Source organism: Pelodiscus sinensis, chromosome 11 (assembly GCF_052426305.1).
Source record: "Pelodiscus sinensis isolate ZL-2025 chromosome 11, ASM5242630v1, whole genome shotgun sequence".
NCBI lineage: Eukaryota > Metazoa > Chordata > Testudines > Trionychidae > Pelodiscus > Pelodiscus sinensis.
In genome coordinates, this window is record NC_143062.1 from 24,210,962 (window position 1) to 24,235,053 (window position 24,092).

The 24,092-nt window shown below is 46.2% G+C and overlaps 1 protein-coding gene across 8 annotated transcripts in view; it reads right to left on the reverse strand.

The window, feature by feature from the left end:
- The window catches only part of ERC2 (ELKS/RAB6-interacting/CAST family member 2), a 1,139,467-nt gene that overhangs the window by 1,065,360 nt on the left and 50,015 nt on the right, over positions 1–24,092 (reverse strand). The gene's annotated exons all lie outside the window — the stretch shown is intronic.

Consider the following 24,092-nt stretch of genomic DNA (forward strand, 5'->3'; position numbering starts at 1 on the left):
CTCCCATGTTCAGGGTAGAGCTCAATGCAGGGAGAAGACAGCATAGGCGAAAAAGAGATATCCTCTGTCCAATGCCAGTCTGGGTTATCTGCACCAACCATCGGGGAATGTGGTGACGACTCATCCCTGATGTCCAGCAGAGAGGTTGCTGGCACCTGAGCTGCTTGGTGCTGGGACTCTGACCTCTTATGGGTCTTGTCTGTGGTGCTCTCTGGTGTAGATGGTTGTTTAGTTGTCGGTGTCTGGGTTGCAGAAGAGTGGCACGTACTGGTGCTTCTGTATCCGCCCACACCAGAGGAGGTGTGTAGTGGGACGGAATGGCTGCCCACTGATGCGGAGGAAGAGGAACCCCTCCGGCCACCTGACCAGAAGCCGGGGGCAGGGCTAGAACTATAAAAGCCCAGCCAGCAGCCTCAGTCAGGGCTGAGCCTGCAGAGGGACCAGAGGCTTGCTCAGGACTCCCAGTCTGGGAGGCTGTGACCGAGGCCTGGCCTGGGCCTCCAACTCTCCTGGAGCCCGAGGCCGACTACCTGCTCCCAGGCTGGAACCGAGGCCAAGCCTGGACCCACCTTTCAGGAGCCAGAGGCCACATACCTCCTACCTGCATGGGAGGCCGAGGCCCCGCTCCGCCTGCCTACCCCAGCTGGCCCTGCAGAGGACCAGCCTGATTCCATGCCCCAGCCCCTGCCCAGGAACCGGGGGAAACGGCTGCCACTGCCTGATCCTGGGAACTGGCCCAGATGCCTGCCAGTGCTTGCACCAGGAGCCCAGCTGAGGCCCACAGACTTGCAAGCCGCAGAGGACTAGGCCGGACCTCCAGGACCCAATGGGATGAACCTGCCCTAGACTCCGTGAGCACCCAGCCAGAAAGTCAGGTACCAGATGAGGGGGAGACCAGAAGTGGCCCAGGGGTTAGTGGGGGCTGTTAAAGGCCCCAATGCCAGCGAGTTTCGGGCTGGAGTCCCCGCTGAGCCCATAGCAGCTTGCACTGCTGTTCCAAGGCCCCTGGGCCGGGGCACAGTGGAGTGGATGGGCCTGCACCCTCCGCCACCCACCTGCTGGGTGGCAGGCTCCTCCTCCTTGCCACCACTGCAGGCAATTGGCCTGCACTCCTCCTGAACAAGGAGCCCCAAATCTGTGTTTGTTTGCTGCCATGCCCTGAACCAAGGGCCTGACCTAATTGACTCTGGGTTTGTTTTCTGCCACGTCCTGAACCAAGGGCCTGGCCTAACCTCCTGGTTGTTGTTACCACACCCTGAACCAAGGGTCTGGCCCACCCGTAAACTGACTTTGCTTGGGGGTTGCCATGTCCTGAACCAGGACATGGCTGATATGTAACTGACTCTGGGGTTGTCTGGTGCCACGCCCTGAACCGGGGCTTGGCCCATCCCACACCACGGCCAGGCCTTGATAGAGGCGGTCTTTGTTTATGTGCCGCCCGCCTGAAGGAAGGCCGGGCATGGATTAATGACTTGGGGGACTTGCCTTAAAGGGCCAGTGCAGTGGGGCGGAATGGCTGACAAATTTTTTATTCCAAATATTTGTAAAAATGATAAAAAGAAATAGTCTTTCAGTTCACCTCACAGAAGTACAAAGTACTGCAAACTCTTTTATTGTGAAAATGCAATTTACGAATGTAAAATTTTTTTTGTTATATAACTACATTCAAAAACAGAACAATATAAAACTTCAGAGCCTATAAGTCCACTTGGTCCTACTTCTTATTCAGCCTATTACTAAGACACGCTAGTTTGTTTACATTTATGGGAGGTAATGTTGCCTGCTTCTTGTTTACAGTGTTGCCTGAAAGTGAGAATATGTGCTTGTACTGTTGCCTGAAAGTGAGAATATGTACTTGCATGGCACTTCTGTAGCCAGCATTGCATGCTATTTATGTGCCAAGATAGGGACATATAAAAATGTAACCTTTGTGCTTCAACAACCATTCCAGAGGACACGCTTCCATGCTGATCATGCTTATTTAAAAAAAAAGTGTTAATTAAATTTATGACTAAACTCCTCAGGAAAGAAAGGCATGTCTCCTATTCTCTTTCACCTGCATTCTGACATATATTTGTATTATAGCAGTCTCAGATGATGACCCAGGGCATGTTCATTTTAAGAAAACTTTCACAGAAGATTTGACAAAAAGCAAAGAAGGTATCAATCTGAGATTTCTACAAGTAGCTACAGTACTCGACCCAAGAATTAAGAATCTGAAATGCCTTGCAAAATCTGAGAGGGATAAAGTGTGGAGCATGCTTTCAGAAGTCTTGAAAGAGCAACAATACAATGCAAAAACTACCGAACTAAGCTCCAAAAAGAAAGCCAACCTCCTCTTGATGACCTCTGACTAAGATGCTGAAAATCAACATGCATTGATCTGCTCTGTTTTGGATCATTGAGCAGAATCCATCACCAGCATGGACCTATGTCCTCAGGAATGGTGACTGAAGCATGAAGGAACACGTGAATCTTTAGCACATCTCACACAAATATCTTGTGATGCCAGCTTCAACAGTACTATGTGAACACCTGTTCTCATTTTCAGGTGATATCATAAACAAGAAGCAGCAAACATGGGTGATTGGAGAGAGATAAGACTTCTTTTAAGACTTCAGCACTGGCCTGCTTAACCCAGGGTTGTGAGCTCAGTCCTTGAGGGGGTGCCATTTAGGGATCTATGGCAAATCTGTCAGGGATGGTACTTGGTCCTGCTATGAGGGTAGGGGACTGGACTCAATGATCTCTCAAGGTCCCTTCCAGCTCTGAGATGGTATTTATTATTTACTGCAAATTGTAACCAGACTAATTTGTCTGATCAACTGATTGAACAAGGAGGATTCAGTGGATATGTAGGCTCTAAAGTTTTACATTGTTTTGTTTTTTAATACAATTTTCGTACATAATTCTACATTTGTAAGTTCAATTTTCATAACAACAAGATTGCACTACAGTACTGGTATTAAATGAAAAATACTATGGATTTCTTGACCTGTGTTGCTCTTACTGGCCAGGAAGAACTTGAGAGAAAAACATGCTTCTCTAAAGTAAAGAAAGTATAACTAAAAGCAGGCAATGTAATAAAGTAATACATTCTACCAATATCATAGAATTATAAAACTAGAAGGGACCTAGAGATTATCTAGTCCCATTCCCCACACTCATGGCAGGACTATGCACTATCTAGACCATGTGTAACAGGTGTTTATTTAACCTGCTCTAAAAAAATCTCCAATGCTAGAGAGTTCCCAGCCATCCTAGGCAATTTATTTCAATACTTAAACACCCTGACTGTTACGAAGATTTTCCTAATGTCCAACCTTAACCTCCCTTGCTGCAATTTAAGCCCATTACCATTGTTTCTTGTCCCATCCTCACAGATTAAGAACAATTCTTTTCCCTCACCCTTTCAACAACCTATTATGTACTTTAAATGGTTATCATGCTCCCTCTCAATCTTCTCTTTTCCAGACCAAACAAACCCAGGTTTTTTTTTTAAACTTTTTCCATATGTCCTGTTTCCTACATAGGGTTGCCAGATGATTTAACAAAAATACCAACCTCCTCCTCCCCCCCGAAAACACACACACACACACACACACACACACACACACACACTGGAAATTCTGTTGAAAAAAAACAAAAGAGGCGGGGGAGACAAAAGTTGTTGAGAAAAAAAGGGGGGGGGCGACCAAAGTTATTGAGGAAAAAAAGGCACTGCACCTTTAAATGGCTCCACGCTTCTCAGTTCCCTGTCTTTGCCAGATGCGGCAGGGAAAAATTGTCCTCGTCGGGCTTCCATCCGAAATAGGAAATACTGGACATTTCATATATCCGGTATTTTCTGTTTTTTTTTACCAGACGGGAGACCTGAATAACAGACAGTCCAGGCAAAAACTGGACACCTGGCTACCCTGTTCCTACACCTTTAAACATTTTTGTTGCTCTTTGGACTTTCTCCAATTTGTCCACATTCCTGAGTGATTCATGGTAGCACTTAAGAGATGCACCACCCCCCTATGCTCCTGCCAAAATTTTGATTGCTAGCTGGGTTGCTCCCTTCATGTACTCCCTCCCCCACACTGAACTGGTCACCTATGTCTAAATCTTTCCTGAAATGTGGCACCCAGAACTGGACACAATACTCTAGTTGAGGCCTAATCAACACAGAGGCGAGTGGAAGAATTACTTATGTCTTGCTTACAACACTCCTGCTAATACTTCCCAGAATGATGTTCTCTTTTTTCAGTCGTGTTACACTATTGACTCATAATTAGCTTGTGGTCCATTATGACACCTCCAGCTCCTTTTCTGTAGTCCTCCACAGTCTTGTACAGATTAGCAGCACCTAGGATACCTCTGGTGTCACAAATAAGGGAACCACCTTCTAAATTTAGAAGAAACAAAACAGAAAAAACAAAATATAGGCAGAAAATTATGACTGCAAGATGTCAGGTATTTTTCTCTGTCTCCCTTTCTCTGTCTCTCTCCTCTCAACTGTGCCAGGAAACATACCGTCTGACATAAAAAATATTTATTATAAGAACTCAATATATTCTCCACTCTAAATATTCTCTAGAAAGAATCTTACATTTCTGAAACAAAGCAATGCTATTTTAGTGGCACATTGCCATTTCTGAAGCAAAGTCTGTAGCAGTTTCAGAATAACTAAATCTGTATTCCCCAACACAGTCCCTCAAAGGCATCCACTTATGGATCCTGGCTCCTAGCCATCACCTGTCTTGGGCAAAGAGCTGTGGCTCTCTCCCTTCTGACCAAGAATTTTACTGTTGCACAGCTTCCTGCCTTACACTGTGATATCACCAACAAGCCAAACTGCCTAAGGGCCAGTGCCTATGTTTTCTCTTAAGGCTACAAATAGTATTTTGTCAGCAGATAGAAGTTATCACACAGTTTTTTGCTTTATTCTTAAGGTAAAAGCCTGATGATGAAAACAAAAAACAGATTGAAAAATACACTAAAAATATCAGAAGTGCTACTCTGATGAAGTACTAGCAGGCCAAAGACTTCCCAACCCTTCTTCAAGGGGAAGATCCCTCTTTGAACAAAAGGTGCTATCCATGAGCTGGATCAGGAAGAACGCCCTCTGTGAATTAAATATGACTTTTACACATAAAACCTTGTTTTTTCTCATGGGGTATGTCTAGACTACATGGCTCCATCGACGGAGCCATGTAGATGAGTTTACTAGACACAGGAAAATGAAGCGGTGATTTAAATAATCACCACTTCATTTACATCAAAATGGCTGCCACGCTGTGCCAATCAGCTGTTTGGCGGCATAGCAGGGCAGTCTGGACGCGCCGCAGTCGACAAGGGAAGCCTTTTGATGTAAACAAAGCGGCAATTATTTAAATCGCTGCTTCGTTTTCCTGTGTCTAGTAAACTCATCTACATGGCTCTGTTGCTGGAGCCATGTAGTCTAGACATACCCCTAGTCTCTTTAAAATCCATCTCAAACCAGTATATGCATATTCCTCCCAGGAGTAGTATCCCCCACAATCTTAGTCTCAATGACTACCTTAGGGTATGTCTACACTACCCTCCTAGTTCGAACTAGGAGGGTAATGTAGGCATACCGCACTTGCAAATGAAGCCCGGGATTTGAATTTCCCGGGCTTCATTTGCATAAGCGGGGAGCCGCCATTTTTAAAACCCCGCTGGTTCGAACCCCGTGCAGCGCGGCTACATGGGGCTCGAACTAGGTAGTTCGGACTAGGATTCCTATTCCAAACTACCGGTACACCTCGTGGAACAAGGTGTACCGGTAGTTCGGATTAGGAATCCTAGTCCGAACTACCTAGTTCGAGCCCCGTGTTGCTGCGCTGCACGGGGTTCGAACCAGCAGGGTTTTAAAAATGGCGGCTCCCCGCTTATGCAAATGAAGCCCGGGAAATTCAAATCCCAGGCTTCATTTGCAAGTGCGGTATGCCTACATTACCCTCCTAGTTCGAACTAGCGGGGTAGTGTAGACATACCCTTAGTTACCCTCCATTTTTAGTTCCTCTGTAGAAGCTATGGAGTTATGTAGGGGGACCTACGGCTTCTGGCAACTGGTGAAGGAGTTATTTGAATTTTTTGGCATTTATCCAGAAAGGGTTAGGAAGCAGTTTAGGTCTCTTGTGCCTGAAGAGTAGTGGAGCTCTGAGAAGCCAATGTAGGCACCTTGAAAAAGATGCATGAACTCTTACTTTATTGCTTTGGGATATAGTAGGAAACTATGTCTGCAAACTTTGCTCTATTCATATGATTATCAATTTCAATGGAATTCTCCTCATGTTTTAATTTACATAAGTGATTACATGCTTTTCTGGATCAAAGCCTCACAGCAACCAGTTCTCACACTATTCTTTCTCCTGCTGCCCTTAAATGCACCCAGTATCTGCCACTGCATCTAGCAGCAACCAACAAACATATTAGCTAGAGGTCCCTCCCATGAAATATTTAATCTTGACACTAAATTGTCATGATTAGATTTTGACATTAACATTACACTAAACTGAATGGGGACTTTTCACCTCTCAAAATCCTGGTTCCAAGCTATCATCTGCAGATTCAAAGAGACAGCATTGCCTCCATTTACACTTGCCTCTTCTGAAGAGGTTTTTGTTTTTCACTACTATAAAAACCATTACAAATGCACTTGTGTAATGGAAATCTGGATTCTGCCGTAAGAAATGACTTCTGTAGCCAGACAGGCTGTGTCTAGACTGCAGGCTTCTTTCGAAAGAGGCTCTTTTGAAAGAGCGCGTCTAGACTACAATGCGCGGACGCTCTTTCGAAATTGAAAGCCACCCGGAACTGCTTCTGCCAGGGTATGGGGGCAGCATTTCCTTCCGGGTGCTGCCTGCCTGCCCTTTGCAGAGACGCGTGGTGAGAGGGACACTCCTGAACACCCGTTGCTCTGCTCCTGCAGCTGCCTTTGCTGTCCCTTGAGGAATTTTGCAAGGCATTGCAGTGCTGCTTTGGAGTGCTCAGCTTCCTGGGACACCCCAGCAGCTTTTTTCTTTTGAGGTTTTTCTGCTTGCAGACCCTTATTTGTGGCATGGAGCCAGAGCTGCCCCTGGGCAGGCGATGGCCCCACACCACCATACTGCAGCTGTTGCTGCATCTTCGTGAGACAATCATGAGGCTCCTTCCCGAGCTGGACCAAGACCAGAGGGACGAGGGGTTCCCCCGTCCGGCAGCCACACTGCCCTTGCCTCCGAACTTTTTCGTGGACAGGCGTGTTTGGAGGTTTGACACCAGCTCTGACTGGTGGGACCGGCTCGTGATGGAGATCTGGGATGACCAAGACTGGCTACGGAACTTCCGCATGAGAAAGACCACTTTCCAGGAGCTCTGTACCTGGCTTGCCCCTGCTCTGCAACGGCAAGACACCCACCTGCGGCCCGCCATCCCCCTGGAAAAGAGGGTCGCCATTGCCCTCTGGAAGCTGGCAACCCCCGACAGCTACCGCTCCGTGGGACACCAATTTGGCGTGGGGAGATCTACTGTCGGGGCCGTCTTGATGGAGGTAAGTCATTGTCTGGGGACAGTCACAGTTTGGGGTGGGGGGAAGGGAGACTGTCAGGAAGGGCCAAGTGGAGTGGGAGTGGGAGGGAGCTCCTCCACTCACCCTGAATTGTGGGGGGGGGGGGTTCTGAGGAGGGGATTCCCGGGCTGTTTGTTTGAGAGGGAAGGTGGGCGGTGGGTTCTCCTCCTAAGACATAAGGCACCCCTTCTAACACTTTGTTGTCTGTCTCATTCTGCAGGTGGTGAGGGCCATCAATTCGGAGCTGCTCAACAGGCTCATCTGTCTACCGGATCTGGACAGTGTCATGGCCGGCTTTGCTGCCCTCAGCTTCCCCAATTGCGGAGGAGCGCTCGATGGGACACACATTGCCATCCGTGCACCGCCCCATCGAGCAGCACAATTCATCAATAGAAAGGGCTACTTTTCTATGGTCCTCCAGGCCCTGGTCGACCATCGTGGACAGTTTTCGGACATTTGTGTTGGGTGGTCAGGGCGGGCACACGATGCCCGCATCTTCAGAAACTCGTACCTGTACCGGAGGCTTCAGGCAGGAACATTTTTCCCCCATCGCCAGTTTGCAGTTGGGGATGTGCACATGCCGGTGTGCATAGTGGCTGATGCCGCCTATCCCCTGATGCCGTGGCTGATGAAGCCCTACACCGGCCACCTGGAAGCGACCAAGGAGCAGTTTAATGCTCGCCTTAACCGGGCTCGCAACCATGTCGAATGTGCGTTTGGCCGTTTAAAGGGCAGATTCCGGTGCTTGCTCACACGCCTCGACATGGGGGAGACCAACATCCCCGAGGTGGTGGCCGCGTGTTGCGTCCTCCATAACCTCGTGGAGAGGAAAGGGGAGGCCTTCCTACCAGGGTGGGGGAGAGCTGCTGATGCCCAGGAGAGGCTCTTTGCCCAGCCCCGGACAGCTGCCATCCGCCAGGCTCACCGGTCTGCAGTTGGCATCCGAGAGGCCCTCCAGGAGCAATTCTCCAGTGGAGGCCACTGAGTGCACTGAGGGGCTTCTGCCTGGGGACTGGGCCCTGGCCCCCAATAGAAGCTTCCCTCCACAACCCATCTCCTGACCCAGTTTGGACACATCACTTACACCAGGGTGTGTTTCAAAATAAAATGTTCTCTTTACTTATTTATAATTTTGTACATATTATCAAACAATGTGGCAAAATAACAAAAAAAAATTTCATTTTTGTTGTTGCCAAACTATATACAATAAACAAACAGTTCCTTTAACCCTTTGTTTGTGCTTAATAAGTGGGGTGATGGGGGTGATTGAAACCTGGAGGGGGGAAGGGGACTGGAAACCTGGAGGGGGGAAGGGGATCAGGTTGAACAGGGCTTGGCAGATTTCCCTTTCCTGGCTGGGCCTCGTGTTTGGGGTGCTCCCCGGCTACGGGATCGGGTGATGCACCTGTTGGTTGGCTGGCTGCTGGGGGGCTCTTGGGACGTGGAAGCCTGGGGGAGAGGAGGGCCAGGGGGAGAGAGGGGCTGGGGAGCTGGGGGGGCTGGGGGAGAGGGAGGTCCAAGGGGGGAAAGGGCTGCTGTTGTGGAAGGGGGGTTTGGTGGGGTGGGGTCATGGGGTGCTGGAGGAGCAGGACCAGGCACAGCAGCAGGCAAGCCGCTGACCTCCCTCAGGGTGGCGTAGAGCACCGTGCGCTGCAGGACCAGCTCATTCATGAGCTGATCACGCCACCGCTCCTCTGCCTCCGCCCTCTGTAGCAGGATGGCGTTCTGCTCCTGCACAGCCTCGACGTGCTGCCGGAGGATGTCGGCGTAGACACGCCTGTGTCTGCGGCTCCCATGTCTCCGAGGTGGAGATGGAGATGGAGGTGCTGCGGCCCTCTTCCACGGCTGGTCCGGCTGTGGAGGAAAAGAAGAAGACACAATCAGTCCTATAAACTGGACTCTGTAGCACTTACAATACTAACAGGATGGTTTATTAGGGGATGAGCTTTCCAGGGCAAGACCCACTTCCTCAGATCAGAGTAACACGGCTACATTTCTATCACAATCAGTCATGTGTGCAACAGCTGTCCAAAAGGGCATGCCCTCTCCCTTGAGACAGGGAAAGCAGACATTCTGAAGGTCTGAGTGTGAGTGTGAGTGTGAGTGTGAGTGTGAGAGAGAGAGACACCTGGGCATCAGCCTGAGCATGACAGGTTTCCCTTGTGCATCACCCACCCACCTACCTTCCCCCCCCCCCCGGGTGTGACACAAACTCACTGTACTCACCTGCTGCTTCCTCTCCCGCGCCAGATGACGCCTGGGAGGCCTCAGAGGTCTGGGTGACTGGCTCCAGGGTGAGGGTCGCCGTCTCCTCGGTGTCCTCCTCCTCTGGGCCCATGTCCCCGTCTCCAGACTGCTGTAGCTCCCGCTCTGGAGCGTCCACCACCGGGTCTGCCAGTCCGGACTGCACGAACCACCGTGGTGTGCGTGCTTCTGCACTGCCACCCAGGATCTGGTCCAGCTCTGGGTAGTAGGGGCAGTAGTGGGGGGCTGCCCCAGAACGGGAGCTCTCCTCCCTGGCTTTGGCGTAGCCCTGCCGCAGCTCCTTCACTTTGGAGCGCACCTGGTCCTGGGTGCGGGGGTAGTGGCCCTTCTGGGCCAGGGCTTCAGCCATGCGGCCATAAATGTCGGCATTTCGCCGGCGGCTTTTGAGGGCCTGTAAGGCCTCCTCCTCTCCCCACAGCTCCAGCAGGCTCTTTATCTCTGCGCCGGACCAGGATGGTGCCCGGCGCTTGGAGCCCTTGGCTGGGTCCCCAGAAGGCTCGGAGGAAGGGCCAGGACGCTCTTGGGGCTGTGACATGCTGCAGCAAGGTCGCCGTGTGCTCTGGCTCCTTGTCTGCAACAAGTGGCTGTGAGGGTGTGCCTGTCCCTTTAAGGAATGGCTGCAGCCAGGAACCACAGACGTGCAACCCATGGCCCAGATTGTCCACCAGGGCTTGTTCCTGGAGGCCAATAATTTCGAAAGAAAGGGCTCCCCCCGTCCAGACTCACGTTCTTTCGACGGATCTCCCTCGAAAAAGGCGTTCTTCCTCGTGAAACGAGGTTTACTGCCGTCGAAAGAAAAGCCGCGTTCTTTCGATTTAATTTCGAAAGAACGCGGCTTGAGTCTGGACGCAGGGGAAGTTCTTTCGAAAAAAGGCTACTTTTTTCGAAAGAACCCCTGAGTGTGGACACGGCCTTACACAATTACAGAATCATGGAAAACATGGGACTCTGGAAGAATCAGATGGCATTTCAGAATTTACTGTGCCTCTGTAGCTGAATCTCACTGTGTTATACTTCCACCTCCAGTTTATGCTGACCTGTGTTTTTCCTTTATAGAAATGTAAGATGTTCCCTTCATTTCAAGGTTGGAAAAGCCTCGATTTCACATTTTTTTAATGTTGTCTACCATCTCAGAATGCTGGAAGTCAGGGAAATAACTTCATTGTGGGAGATACTTCTCAAATTTCTTAAAGCAATTTACTTCCAACTCCATGAGCCAATGTTTTAGAAGTATTAAAAATCAACCATGTACAGTATTGCCTGTAGCATCGTGCAAAAAGTTACTACTACTTAAAATATATAAAGAACACTTCTGAATGTTACCAATAGACCCAGACCTGCAGGCTACGTCTACACTGGCCCCTTTTCCGGAAGGGGCATGTTAATTTCACCTATCGTAGTAGGGAAATCCGCGGGGGATTTAAATATCCCCCGCGGCATTTAAATAAAAATGTCCGCCGCTTTTTTCCGGCTTTTAAAAAAGCCAGAAAAGAGCGTCTACACTGGCCCCGATCCTCCGGAAAAAGCGCCCTTTTCCGGAGGCTCTTATTCCTTATTCAAAGTAGGAATAAGATCCTCCAGAAAAGGGCTTTTTTTCCGGAGGATCGGGGCCAGTGTAGACGCTCTTTTCCGGCTTTTTTAAAAGCCGGAAAAAAGCGGCGGACATTTTTATTTAAATGCCGCGGGGGATATTTAAATCCCCCGCGGATTTCCCTACTACGATAGGTGAAATTAACATGCCCCTTCCGGAAAAGGGGCCAGTGTAGACGAGCCCATTAAGTTTAAATGGCAGATCAGAACTAATGACAGACTGCTCTCCTGAGGGCTCTTTGGCACCTGGGCAGAACACATTCTGAGAACCTGTTGCTGGTTCTTAGCACCTCTCCTGATTAGTTACCATCTTAAAGTTCTCTTTTTCTGACAGTATTACAGACATCAGAATGTGTCTTTGAAGACAATCTGAAATATTTTCTATAAGTTTACAAATAAAGCAGGAAATAGGGAAAGTTATGATGTTTCAAGAAAGTTTATCTATATCTCTCTCTATAAAATGTTTTGCAAAGTACCTAAAAAATTTTGTGTATCAGAGATGGCCTACAGGGAACTGTTCTCTTCTGTACACTAATTGAGTATGACACTGTCAACTATCTGACAGAAAAATTAGGGGCAATATCGAGAACATTAAGATTAAAGTACATAAATGAGGGGTAGTGTCTGAGCCAGGATAGATGAAAAGTTATAACAAGAAAGAAGTTAAACATCTCACAGTCCCCATTTGTCACCCTACTTGCCACCTCAGATGATGAAAATGTAGTCACTCTCTGAAAATTAATTTGTCAAATTAGGGCCTCAGGATTAAAAGTGAGAAGGAAAATATTTTATAGAGATACAGAAAAAAAGCAAGATGTCCTCAGGGCTTTGCCATGATCACAGAGAATCCTCCAGAAGGAAGATCAAAAAAGAAAATAAAAGAGATCCTGGATATTTGTGAAGAGATGTGCTAATTCATGAATTAAAATCTTAATTTTTTTCACCTGACTCATTTTACTCATTAGAAAACTTATTTAAAAAGTTCAGTTAGTCAGGTAACTAGTTATTTGTCCACTGCATCCAAAGTTTTTCATTTCAATAGAACCCAAAGCAATTTACACATGAGTCTCCCAATTTTCTCACAATGTCCCTTTTACATCACTATAGAAGTGTAGAATGGTTCTCTGTAGAGCACTGCTTCCCTCCAACCTCTTATTCAGAAGATGGGTAAGAGGTAGCAGGGGAGGGGACATAACCACAGCACATTGTACTGAGTCTGCTCAGGGCCACAAGTGTGACCTGTAAGTAGTTGTGGGAAGCTCAGAAGAGGCTGCTTTAAGTATGGGGAGCCAGAATTACAAAGGTGAGAAACAAAATACAGGACTATGTAGCACTTTAAAGACTAACAAGATGGTTTATTAGATGATGAGCTTTCGTGGGCCAGACCCACTTCCTCAGATCAAATGAGGAAGTGGGTCTGGCCCACGAAAGCTCATCATCTAATAAACCATCTTGTTAGTCTTTAAAGTGCTACATAGTCCTGCATTTTGTTTCAGCTACAATAGACTAACACAGCTACATTTCTATCACTCTTCAAAGGTGAGAAAGTCAGCTGTGTTTCCCACACTGCCTGCTGTGGCTGCACCTCCCAAGCTGTGCATCTAGAACACACAGCTCAATCAGGGCCTCTGTATACAAAAAAATCATTTCTCCCTCTACAGAAATGCATGAGAGAACAACTACTAAACAGCACATAGCACTAATTCAAAACAAATCAGGGAAGGAAAATGAAGACTATATTACCCAACTGAAATGGCCAAGGAAATTTAGTTACAGTGAACACAACATAATTACCAAATTTGGTACCTGTCTGGATACTGATATCTAGAAGTATGGTGCACTCAGAAGAAAGAAAGCCACCCTTTGAACCACCAACACTTCTTGTAACACTCTCGGATCTATTGTCTGTGTTTAATCTGAGAGCTGATGAGCTCACAGCCCTTTGTCATATGGCAGCATGTAAAGTTTTACTAGTCTGTTCAGCTATGCAGTATCAGTATTTTCTCAGAAGCTGTCTTGTTTTTAGGTCTTTTTAAAGTATAAAAAGGCTTGAAACATTCTGTGAAAAAAATCAACTTATTTTACATCAGAAAAATAGCACTTTGGAGAAAGGAAGTCTTTGATTTAAATTCACTGGTTCCCTTTCAGCTATGGATAAGTTTACACTACAGCAACACAGTTATGGCTCTGCAGATGTAGCGCAGACACTTCTCACATCTGCAGAAGGGTTTTTTTTCCTATTCCATTCAAATAGGCAATCCACCTCTCCAAAGGTGATAGCTAGGTCCATAGAAAAATCCTTCCATTGCCCAATCAACCTAACTATGTCATACAGGGTGTGGGTTTTTTAAAACAGCCCTGAATGCTGTAGCTAGGTAGATCTAATTTATCAATGTAGACCAGGCTTAAAATGTGAGAACATATTATATATAGCTCTAAAAACTTCACCACATCCCAGATCAAAACCAAGATCAATACTGATATTCCTGATACTTTAGAGTAAACCATTTACAGAGAAACACACCTTTCATACCTCCTTTATAGCTCATAAAAATGCAAATAATGGCATAGCTTTTATGAGGTTACTTTTGACACACATGGCTGTTGCACAACTGAAAGAGATAAATCAGTTTTGATACAGGTGTGAATCTTGTATATTCTTATTTAGGATTTATATTATAATCATTCCCAGGTCCCCACTAAGAATCAAGTAAGAACACCACATCCAGCACCCCCCCCCCCATTTGGAGTGGGCAATAAAACAGTGGTGTTTCATCAGGGTTAGCCCCTAGTGGGCAGTTGTCACTATATTTACCTGAACCTCCTCAGGTACAGGCGATCACATCTATCAATGGTTGGGAATGGCGATGTGCTGCCACTGGGAGCTGTGATTCCCTATACCTGCAGAGACACAGGTAAATACGGCACTGTGGGGGCTAACTCTGGCTTGAATCCAGCACATGGGCCAATATTTCCCATCCTCATGACAGGGCCTCCATGTTTGTGGTCCTATTTTTCACAAAATACTGATGACCAATACTTTGTTCTGCATGAAAGAAAATCAAAAAGTGCCAATATGGCTAAACAACAAAGCAAAAGAAGCAGTCAGACACAAAAAGACATTTTTTAAAATGTGGAAAGTAAATCTTAGTGAGGAAAATATATGGGAGCATAAATCCTGGAAAATGAAATGTAAAATTATAATGAGGAAGGCCAAAAAAATTTGAAGACTAACCAAAGACTGAAAAAGTAATTGCATTTTTAAAAGTATATTAGAAGCAGAAAGCTTGAAAACTAACCAGTGGGGCCACTGGATGACCGAGATGCTAAAGGAGCACTCGAGGATGATAAAGCCATTGCATAACTAAACAAGTTCTTTGCATCAGTCTTAATAGCTAAAGATGTTAGGGAGATTTCCAAACATGAGCCATTCTTTTTAGGTAACAGACCTGAGGAACTGTCCCAGATTGAGGTATCATTAGAGAAAGCTTTGGAACAAACTGATAAACTAAACAGTAATAAGTCATCAGGACTAGATGGCATTCACCCAAGAGTTCTGAAGGAACTCAAATGTGAAATTGCAAAATTACTAACTGTGGTTTGTATCCTATCCTTTAAATCATCTTCTGTACCAAATGACTAGAGGATAGCTAATAGTCACTTGCTATCCTCGAGGTCCCTTCCAGTCCTAGTATTCTATTATTCTAATATGACATTTTTAAAAAAGGGCTCCAGAGGTGGTTCTCGCAATTACAGGCTGATGAATCTTATTTCAGTACCAGACAAACTGGTTGAAATTATAGTAAACAACACAACTGTCAGACACATAGATTAACATAATTTGTTGGGAAGAGTCAACGTGACTTTGAAATCATGCCTCAGCAATCTACTGAAATTCTTTGATGGGGTCAACAAGCATGGAAACAAGGGAGATCTAATGGATATAGTGTACTTAGGTTTCCTGGAATTCTAACATGTAGAATAATGATAGAAATGTAGCCGTGTTAGTCTGGGGTAGCTGAAGCAAAATGCAGGACAATGTAGCACTTTAAAGACCAACAAGATGGTTTATTAGATGATGAGCTTTCGTGGGCCAGACCCACTTCCTCAGATCAAATATTCCTTGATCTGAGGAAGTGGGTCTGGCCCACGAAAGCTCATCATCTAATAAACCATCTTGTTGGTCTTTAAAGTGCTACATTGTCCTGCATTTTGCTTCAGCTACCCCAGACTAACACGGCTACATTTCTATCACTATTCTACATGTTAGAATTCCAGGAAACCTTCGACAAGGTCCCTCACCAAGTAATCTGTCTTGAAATAAAAGGGAAGGTCATTTCATGGATTTGTAACTGGTTAAAAGATAGGTAACTAGTGGTGTCTCCCGGGTTTCTGTACTGGGACCAACCCTATTCAACATATTCCTAAGTGGTCTGGAGAATGGCGTAAACAGTGATGTGGCAATATTTGCAGTTGGTACAAAATTGCTCATGATAAGAAAGGATTTCACAAAACTAGCTGAGTGAGCAAGAAATAAGAGATGAAATTCAATTTGATAAATGCAAAGTTATACATATTGGAAAACGTAATCCCAGCTATGCATGTAAAATTATGGTGTTTAAATTAACTGTTACCACTAAAGAAAGAGATCTGAGAGTCATTTTGGAGAGTTCCCTGAAAACATCAACTTAATGTGAGGCAGTAGCCAAAAAAGCAAACAGAATGTTAGGAATCATTTAAAGAGGTATAGAGAATAAGACAGAGAATATCTTATTGCCTCTATATAAAACCATGGTACACCCACATCTTGAATACTGATTACAGATGTGGTCTCCTCATCTCAAAAAAGATATATTGGCATTGGAAAAGGTTCAGAAAGGGGCAACAAAAATTACTAGGGGAATGGAACAGATTCCATATCAGGAGAGATTAATAAGACTGGGACTTTTCAGCTGGGAAAAGAGACGATGGAAAACTGATCAGGTTGCTATCCTTACAGACTAGGGGCATAGCCATTGGTGGACCTGAGTGGGCTATGGCACGCCCACTTTACACCCAGGCCCACCCTCTCTACTCCACCCAGCAAACCAACCAGGGAAAGGAGCCTGGATACCAGGGCTTACCCTGCTCAGCCCCGTGCTCTGGCTGGGGAATGGGATCAGGTCTTGCTCTAGTCATCCCTGGCACTCTAGCTGGGAAGTGGGGCCGGGACTTTCTCCATTCCATCCCTTTTTAGGATTGGGACTTGCTCCACTCTGACCCATAGAGCAGAATTGGGGCTTTCCCCACTCTGACCCAGCACTCTGGCTGGGCAGCAGGGCCAGGGCTTACACTCCAATCTTCCTGTTCCACTCTCCCACTCCCCCATTCTTGCTAGGGTTGCCAGGTATCCGGTTTTCACCCAGACAGTCCGGTAATTCATAGAATCATAGAATTATAGGACTGGAAGGGACCTCGAGAGGTCATCGAGTCCAGCCCTCTGCCCTCAAGGCAGGACCAAGTTCCGTCTACACCATCCCTGACAGATGTCTATCTAACCTGTTCTTAAATATCTCCAGAGAGGGAGATTCCACCACCTCCCTTGGCAATTTATTCCAACATTTGACCACCCTGACAGTTAGGAATTTTTTCCTAATGTCCAATCTAAACCTCCCTTGCTGCACTTTAAGCCCATTACTCCTTGTCCTGTCCTCAGAAACCAAGAGGAACAAATTTTCTCCTTCCTCCTTGTGACACCCTTTTAGATATTTGAAAACCACTATCATGTCCCCCCTTAATCTTCTTTTTTCCAAACTAAACAAGCCCAGTTCATGAAGCCTGGCTTCATAGGTCATATTCTCTAGACCTTTAATCATTCTTGTCGCTCTTCTCTGTACCCTTTCCAATTTCTCCACATCTTTCTTGAAATGTGGCACCCAGAACTGGACACAGTACTCCAGCTGAGGCCTAACTAGTGCAGAGTAGAGCGGCAGAATGACTTCACGAGTTTTGCTTACAGCACACCTGTTGATACAACCTAGAATCATATTTGCTTTTTTTGCAACAGCATCACACTGTTGACTCATATTCAACTTGTGGTCCACTATGACCCCTAGATCCCTTTCCGCCATGCTCCTTCCTAGACAGTCGCTTCCCATCTTGTATGTAAGGAAGGAACAATCAGTTCCAAAGGGGAGCCCCCATCCCTTCCCCTTGGGGTTAGGGTTGCCAGATGTGCGGTTTTCACCTAGACAGTCTGGAAATTGCATCTTCTGTCCAGTTTAAAAAAATCAAACCAGAAAATACCAGTATTTTCTGTTTCTCGGATGGAAGGCCAGCAGGGACATTTTTCCCCTGCTGTGTCTGGCGGGTTTTTTTTTTTTTTTTTTTTTCCTTTTCTTTGCTCAGCCAGTTTTTTTCCTCAGCATGTTCAGTATTTTTTGTGAAACTATCTGGCAACCCTAATTCTTGCCCATCCCCCTGAAGCTGGGGCCCATCCAAATGGACCCTTCTGGCTATGCTACTGTTACAGTTTCAAAGAAAATAGCAATGAATCAGTTGAGCCATGGAAAATCCCAGCCCCTGCTTTTTGGGATTCAGATAAAGACAAACTGTCTTTCAATTAATGTAAGTTTTTTTACTCTTGTAATTGAAATGTTAATGTTCTACTTTAAATATCCAACCAGCGGCAAAGATACCCTGTCTTGCAAAAAATCCAGACAAAAAAAAATAAAGACAGAAAAAAAAGATCTTCTGATAAAGACAGAAGAATTTATTTACCATTTGAGTTTAAGAAACCTCTAGAGCAGGGGTGGGTGATAAGCCGGAGGTAATTTGCCAAGGTTAGCCTCTGGCGGGCTGCTAGCGCTTTATTTACCTGCATGTCTGCAGGTACTACTGCTTGCAACTCCTGTTGACTGTGGATTGCCATTCCTGGCCAATAGGAGCTGCGGGAAACAGCATGGACCAAGACACCGATTTCTGCAGCTCCCACTGGCTAGGAACAGCGATCCACAGCCAATGGGGTCTGCAAACGGCCACACCTGAATACACACAGGTGACTAGCACTGGCGGCCTCTCAGGGACTTAGCCAAGCAAACTGCATCCAGTCCACAGGCTGCTTATCGCATGACCCTGTTCTAGAGAATAACTTAATGTAATAATAAAGGAAAAGTTTACAGTAACTTAGGAACCAGAGTTATACTACACAGGGCATAATATCTGTGCACAGAAGGCACTAAAGTGACACTGCCCTAAGAAAGCCCTCTATAATAGTGTGATTGGAGACCACTGATTTACACAACCTTTTTACGCCCAAGATCACTTTTTAAATGTCAGAACAAGCCAAGATCTACCATCCCATCCTTCCCCCAAGACACCACCCCTTCCTTGAAGTCCTGCCCTCTCTGTTCTCCTCTTCTCCATCACTTACTATCCCCAGCCCTTATATACTCTCAGGGTACGGCTAGGAAGAGGTTTTTCCAACATTTGGCCTGTCTAGACTGGGACAAATGTCAGAAAAACCCCTTCTTTAGGAAGGAAATTTGGGGGTGCAAGAGTTTGGGGATATGAGAGGCTCAGGACAGGGGGTTCCAGTGTATGATAGCCTCAGATCTAGGGTCTGGCGGGGTGCAGGAGTGTTATGATGCTGAGGCCAGATGGGGGTTTGGCCCCCAATTGTTTTTTTTTGGCGCGGCTTCATTTTTAAATAAAATATTATGTCAAACACAAAAAGTGTTAGCATTGTTTTGATTTATGAGAAGGGTGAGGAACCTGTTTTGAGTCAGTGGTCACTGACCCACAGAAAAGTCAGTGGGGGGGGGGCCCACACAAATGAGATGCAAAAAAATTATTCCTCCAAAACCCCCCAAGCCTCACTAATGTGGCCCCAACTATGCTAATGGGAGCAGGGGACATGGTACTGGGGAAGGGTGCTAGTGGGTGCTGGGGCAGGGGACAGGGTGCTGGGGTGGGGAAAGGGTGCCAGTAGAGGCAGGGTGCCAGTAGGGGCAGGGGACAGGGTTCTGCAGCAGGGTGCCAGTGAGGACAGGGGACGCACCTTCCCCCAGGACTCCTCACCCCTTCCCCCCGCAGAGGAGGTAAGCTCCAGTGCACGCCTCCTCCAGGGACTCCCTGCCGCAGAGGAGGAAAGTCCCAGTGCATGCCTTCTCTGGGGACTCCTACCCCACCCCCCCGGCGTGCCACAGACCTGGGTTGTGGTACCGCGCCAGCTGTTTGGGGGAGGGGGAACAGCTAGCGCACTTCCTGAAAACCCAGAAATGGCACGCAGCTGCCAGACTTCCTTCCACCCTGCAAGAAGCTGGCACTACTTCCATTGTCAATGGAGGTAGGTAGTGGGGCTTCCTGGGGGTCGGGGAAATGGGGGGCCCAGAACACCTTGCGATCGACTGGTTGAGCCCTCCCAATCAACCAGTTGATCACGATTGACGAGTTGGTGACCACAGGTGTAAATTCTAACAGTAAAATTGCTAACTGAACCCAAACGTGTGAAATTTTATAGAACAAGAGAATGGATCCTCAAACAACCACTAAACCCTGTAAACAAATTCAGAAATGTGAGGGTGGTAAAAAGCAATTTATTGTGGTCTGCCTTTGGAATCCATTCATTCACATCTGTTCTCTAGATAGCTCTTTGCCAGATTCCATACCTCCCCTTCCATTTTCTACCATTGACCTCGCTCTCACTCTGACTCTGCAGCCTCTGTCTCATGCCAGGAGCTGCAGCTTATGCATCTGAGCACTTCTATTTCCGGGGCTTCCTGGGCTCAGTAAATAGGTCCTCGGAGAAACTCACGAAAGATCGGGAGTGGGCTTTCTACCTTCCCCTCACTGATAGGAAGTAGATTGCTAAACCCGGGGAAGTCTCACCCAATCACAACTGGATATGGGAGCTTTGAGACCACCCCTGCTGCCACCATGGTGATGGTTTCCTGAATCTCTATCAGCATGGGGAAGACACGGTAATAGCTGACATCTCTGTGAACACAGAATAGCCCTGTGCACTTGGCATGGCACCGCTGGTCCTGCCCAATCAGTCATCCCGAAACCAATGTGACAGTACTCCCTGAGTCCACCATGGTCTCTATGCCATTCATCTTCACAGGCCGGGTATACTGATGGGGGGCCCATCGCTATTCCTACCAGATTTATCAGGCTGCAGAGGCCTATCAAATCCCGAGATCACACTGCATACGTTCCTCTATATTTGGGCATTGTGCCACTATGTGACCTACCTCCCTACATGAATAGCATCGTTACCCTATTAAGGCATCCCTCTGTTTCTGATGTTGCTGGGCCTTACCCCCTGATCTTCCTGCCCCCGGTCCCCAAGTCCTTTCATTGCCTCCTGCCATTCTGAGCCCAGTCCAAGGCCTCAAGAACACAGGCTCTTGGTGCCGAGGCAGGCTTCCAACCCCGCCAGACTTCTTCCCCAAGGGGTTGAGAGATGCCCTTGGCCATTAACGGTCTCTCTACAAGGGCAACCATCTCATCATAGGACAAGGGTTCATTTTGGCTGACCCATACCCACAAGTCTGGCGGTAGTCCCCGCATATCCCAGTCCAGGACGATGATTTCCACGATCTTTCCTGCGCTGTGGATCTTGGGCTGCAACCACTTTCAGGTCAGGTGGATGAGGTCGCGTAAGTGGGACCTCGGTGCTTTGCCCTCTTAGTATCTCCACTGATGGCTCTGATCTGGCTAAGATCTCCACCTTCAGATGAGGGTATTCGGCAGCCATCTCCTCCAGCATATCAAGGTATGCCTTCTGGGCCTCCCTGCACAGGAATGGAACCAGGAAGCTAGCTCACTGGGCTCGGGGCCAGCCTTCCCTTAGGGCCGTCCTCTTAAAGGCTAAGAGGTATGCCTCCACATCGTCCTTTCCCGTCATCTTCTGGAGACAACTGCTGGTGCACAGGATGGAGCCCCATCTTGGCCATGCACCTAGGTAGTCAGGGACTTCAACTGCATATTCACCTCCAGAAGGGTAGCTCGGTCCTGTGCAGCCTGGCTCATTAGCAGCTGATTTGTCTTCTGCTGTACTCTAACTGCCTCCTGCTGAACAGCTGCCTCAACCCTAGTAGTTTCCTGCTGCGCTGCAGTGGCTTGTATGAGCACCTTCACCACGTCCTCCATCTTGTTTTCCCTCTTCTTAAATGGTCAGCCTAGCCTGACCCGGGTGGGTCCACTGTGGGGTCTCACAGCTGCAAAAGCATCCCACCCCTAACACCACATGTGGCAGGGTAACTCCACTCCTGGGTCCCAGTACCCTACTCAGCCCTTCATCAGGCAGTCTCCATACTGCATTACTAGCCCTTGGCTGGGTTTAAGCTCTGATCCCTCAGCCACGAAGAGCATTGGAGCCAATGCCCCAGGGTCAGCCTGGGCTGCCAAAACAGTCCTTTCCAGCTCTCAGCTGGGATCTCAGGCTGCCTGGAAAAGATGGACCTAAAACCCCTCTTTGGAGCTCTGCAACCCCACTTTGATCTTTCTGGCAATGTTCCTGTTACCTTTCTTAGTCTTCTTAGATCTCCTCTCACTTCACTTCCTCTCTCTCCTCTCCCTGCAAGGAGGGCTTACTTTAAAAGGCTCCACAGCAGCCCCAGGTGACATCAGCTGGCCCTGATTAATTAACATCAGCCCTATCTCTTTTGCTTATGATTGACCAGGGCTCTTGCTGCCTTAAAGCTGCCTTTCTCTCTCTTAGTTATAGTACTCCAGCCTGACCCTGACACATTTTCCATATACCTGGGCTACAGGCTTTGTTTGGAACCGTAAATTTCCATGCCCATGGCAAAGGATATAAAAGACACAAGAGACAACTCCATTTTGCCTCTTTCCTGTTTTAATTTTCTGGACTATGAATTTGCAATTACTGTAAAAGAAGCATCTTGAAAATATGGACTAAGGACCTTTCAATCTTTCTGAAGGTTAATAGATACACTTTTGAAAGCCAGCAGTCTACTCCATCACTGCTACAAATCTGATATAAGGACTTGAAATCAATTCCATATATATGAGGACACGTCTAGACTACGCTCACCTTCCAAAAGAAGATATGTAAATTTGGTGCAAATTTGCATATCTTCTACCAATCCCTTTTTCAGAAGAGGTTTTTCGGAGAAAAAAGCAGTCTAGATGGGGGGGTTGTGCAGCCCCTTTCCCCCCTTTTTTGAAAGAACCCTTATTCCTCAAAAAAATACTGTTCCAAAAAAAGGATCAGAAGAAGATATGGAAATTCACACCAAATTTGCATATCTTCTTTCAGAAGCCAAGGGTAATCTAGATACGCCCTGAGCTATTAACCATTTATAACTCTATTCTTTGTTTTATTAATAAATCTTTACTTTGTTGACTAAGGATTGGCTAACAGTATGATATTTGGGTAAGATCTGAGGTTTACAATGACCTGAGGATAAGTGTCAGGTCATATCCTCTGGGATTAGTAAGAAACTCACATATGCTGAAATAGGTTTTCAATAATCTCTCACTATATTAGAAGTAGCTGTCTGGGTACAAGCCAAAGGCTGGAATGCCTAAAGGGCATGGTGTTTGGCTTCTGGTTAACCAATATAGTACTGCTGAAACGTTTTTGTTACTGGCTTGATGAATCTACTTACAGAATAAACTACCAGTTTTTGAGGACTGTCTGCCCTTTACCTTGCAGCCTGCCCTGAGTGTGTCATTATTAGTATAGTCCTTCCCAGATACCCAGTCACACATGGTATAATACATAAATATTTGTGGAAATAGAAGTAATATATACTGAAACATCTAAATGCACTTGGAAGTTCAAAGAGGCACATTACTAGCAGTGCTTCTGCAGAGGCAACGCAATACTGGTGATTAAAAACCTAGGAAAAAGAAGGTATCAAAAAGCCTGACTCTTGCTGCTTGCCTTTCAATGATGGAGCACAGGTCAGAGAACTTTAAAGGTGAAGAACATATCATATGTTATATTTTATCATAAGAGAATCAATAGATGTTCTAAAAAGGGGTAGCTTTAATTATACAAACCATCACTGAAAGTATGTGTAGAAAACTTACACAAAATAGGAACTTGCAATCTTACCTTTACCATTAATCTATATAGCTTCATAGGAACAGCACAGAATAACTACTTTTCTGCTGATGGCACTATATATTTAATCATGAATAATCTGAATAATTAATAACTATATCTTCAATCATTTTATAACTGAGAAAGGAAACATTAATTATACTTCAGATATAACTAAACATTTTCAAATTGTTCATTTCCTAAGGATGGGTTTCTAAGGAAAGTAGCTGACAGTACAATTCCAATTTATTTCATGGTAGGTATAATAGAGAATATTATCAAATTTAAGTGATGAGATTTAATAGCAAGTCTCCTTTTAGTTTTCATGGAAATAGGGTATAAAATATGTCTCCATGTACATATTTATACTTTTCCAACTATGCTCAGAAATGGTGCATTTCCCTCTTCAGTAAAGGATGCAGAATGCATTTTGACTGCTGTTGAAAAAAAGTATTACAGAATGTCTGACAAATAAGAAAACAGGTAGTGGCAAATAATCATTTTCCTCAGCAGTAATGTGAAGGAATGCTGCATCAAGGAAATTATAAACTACATCCAGATTCTTATTAGTGTGTTTTCCTACTTCTTAGCAGCCTCAGACAGATACAGCAAGACAGAATT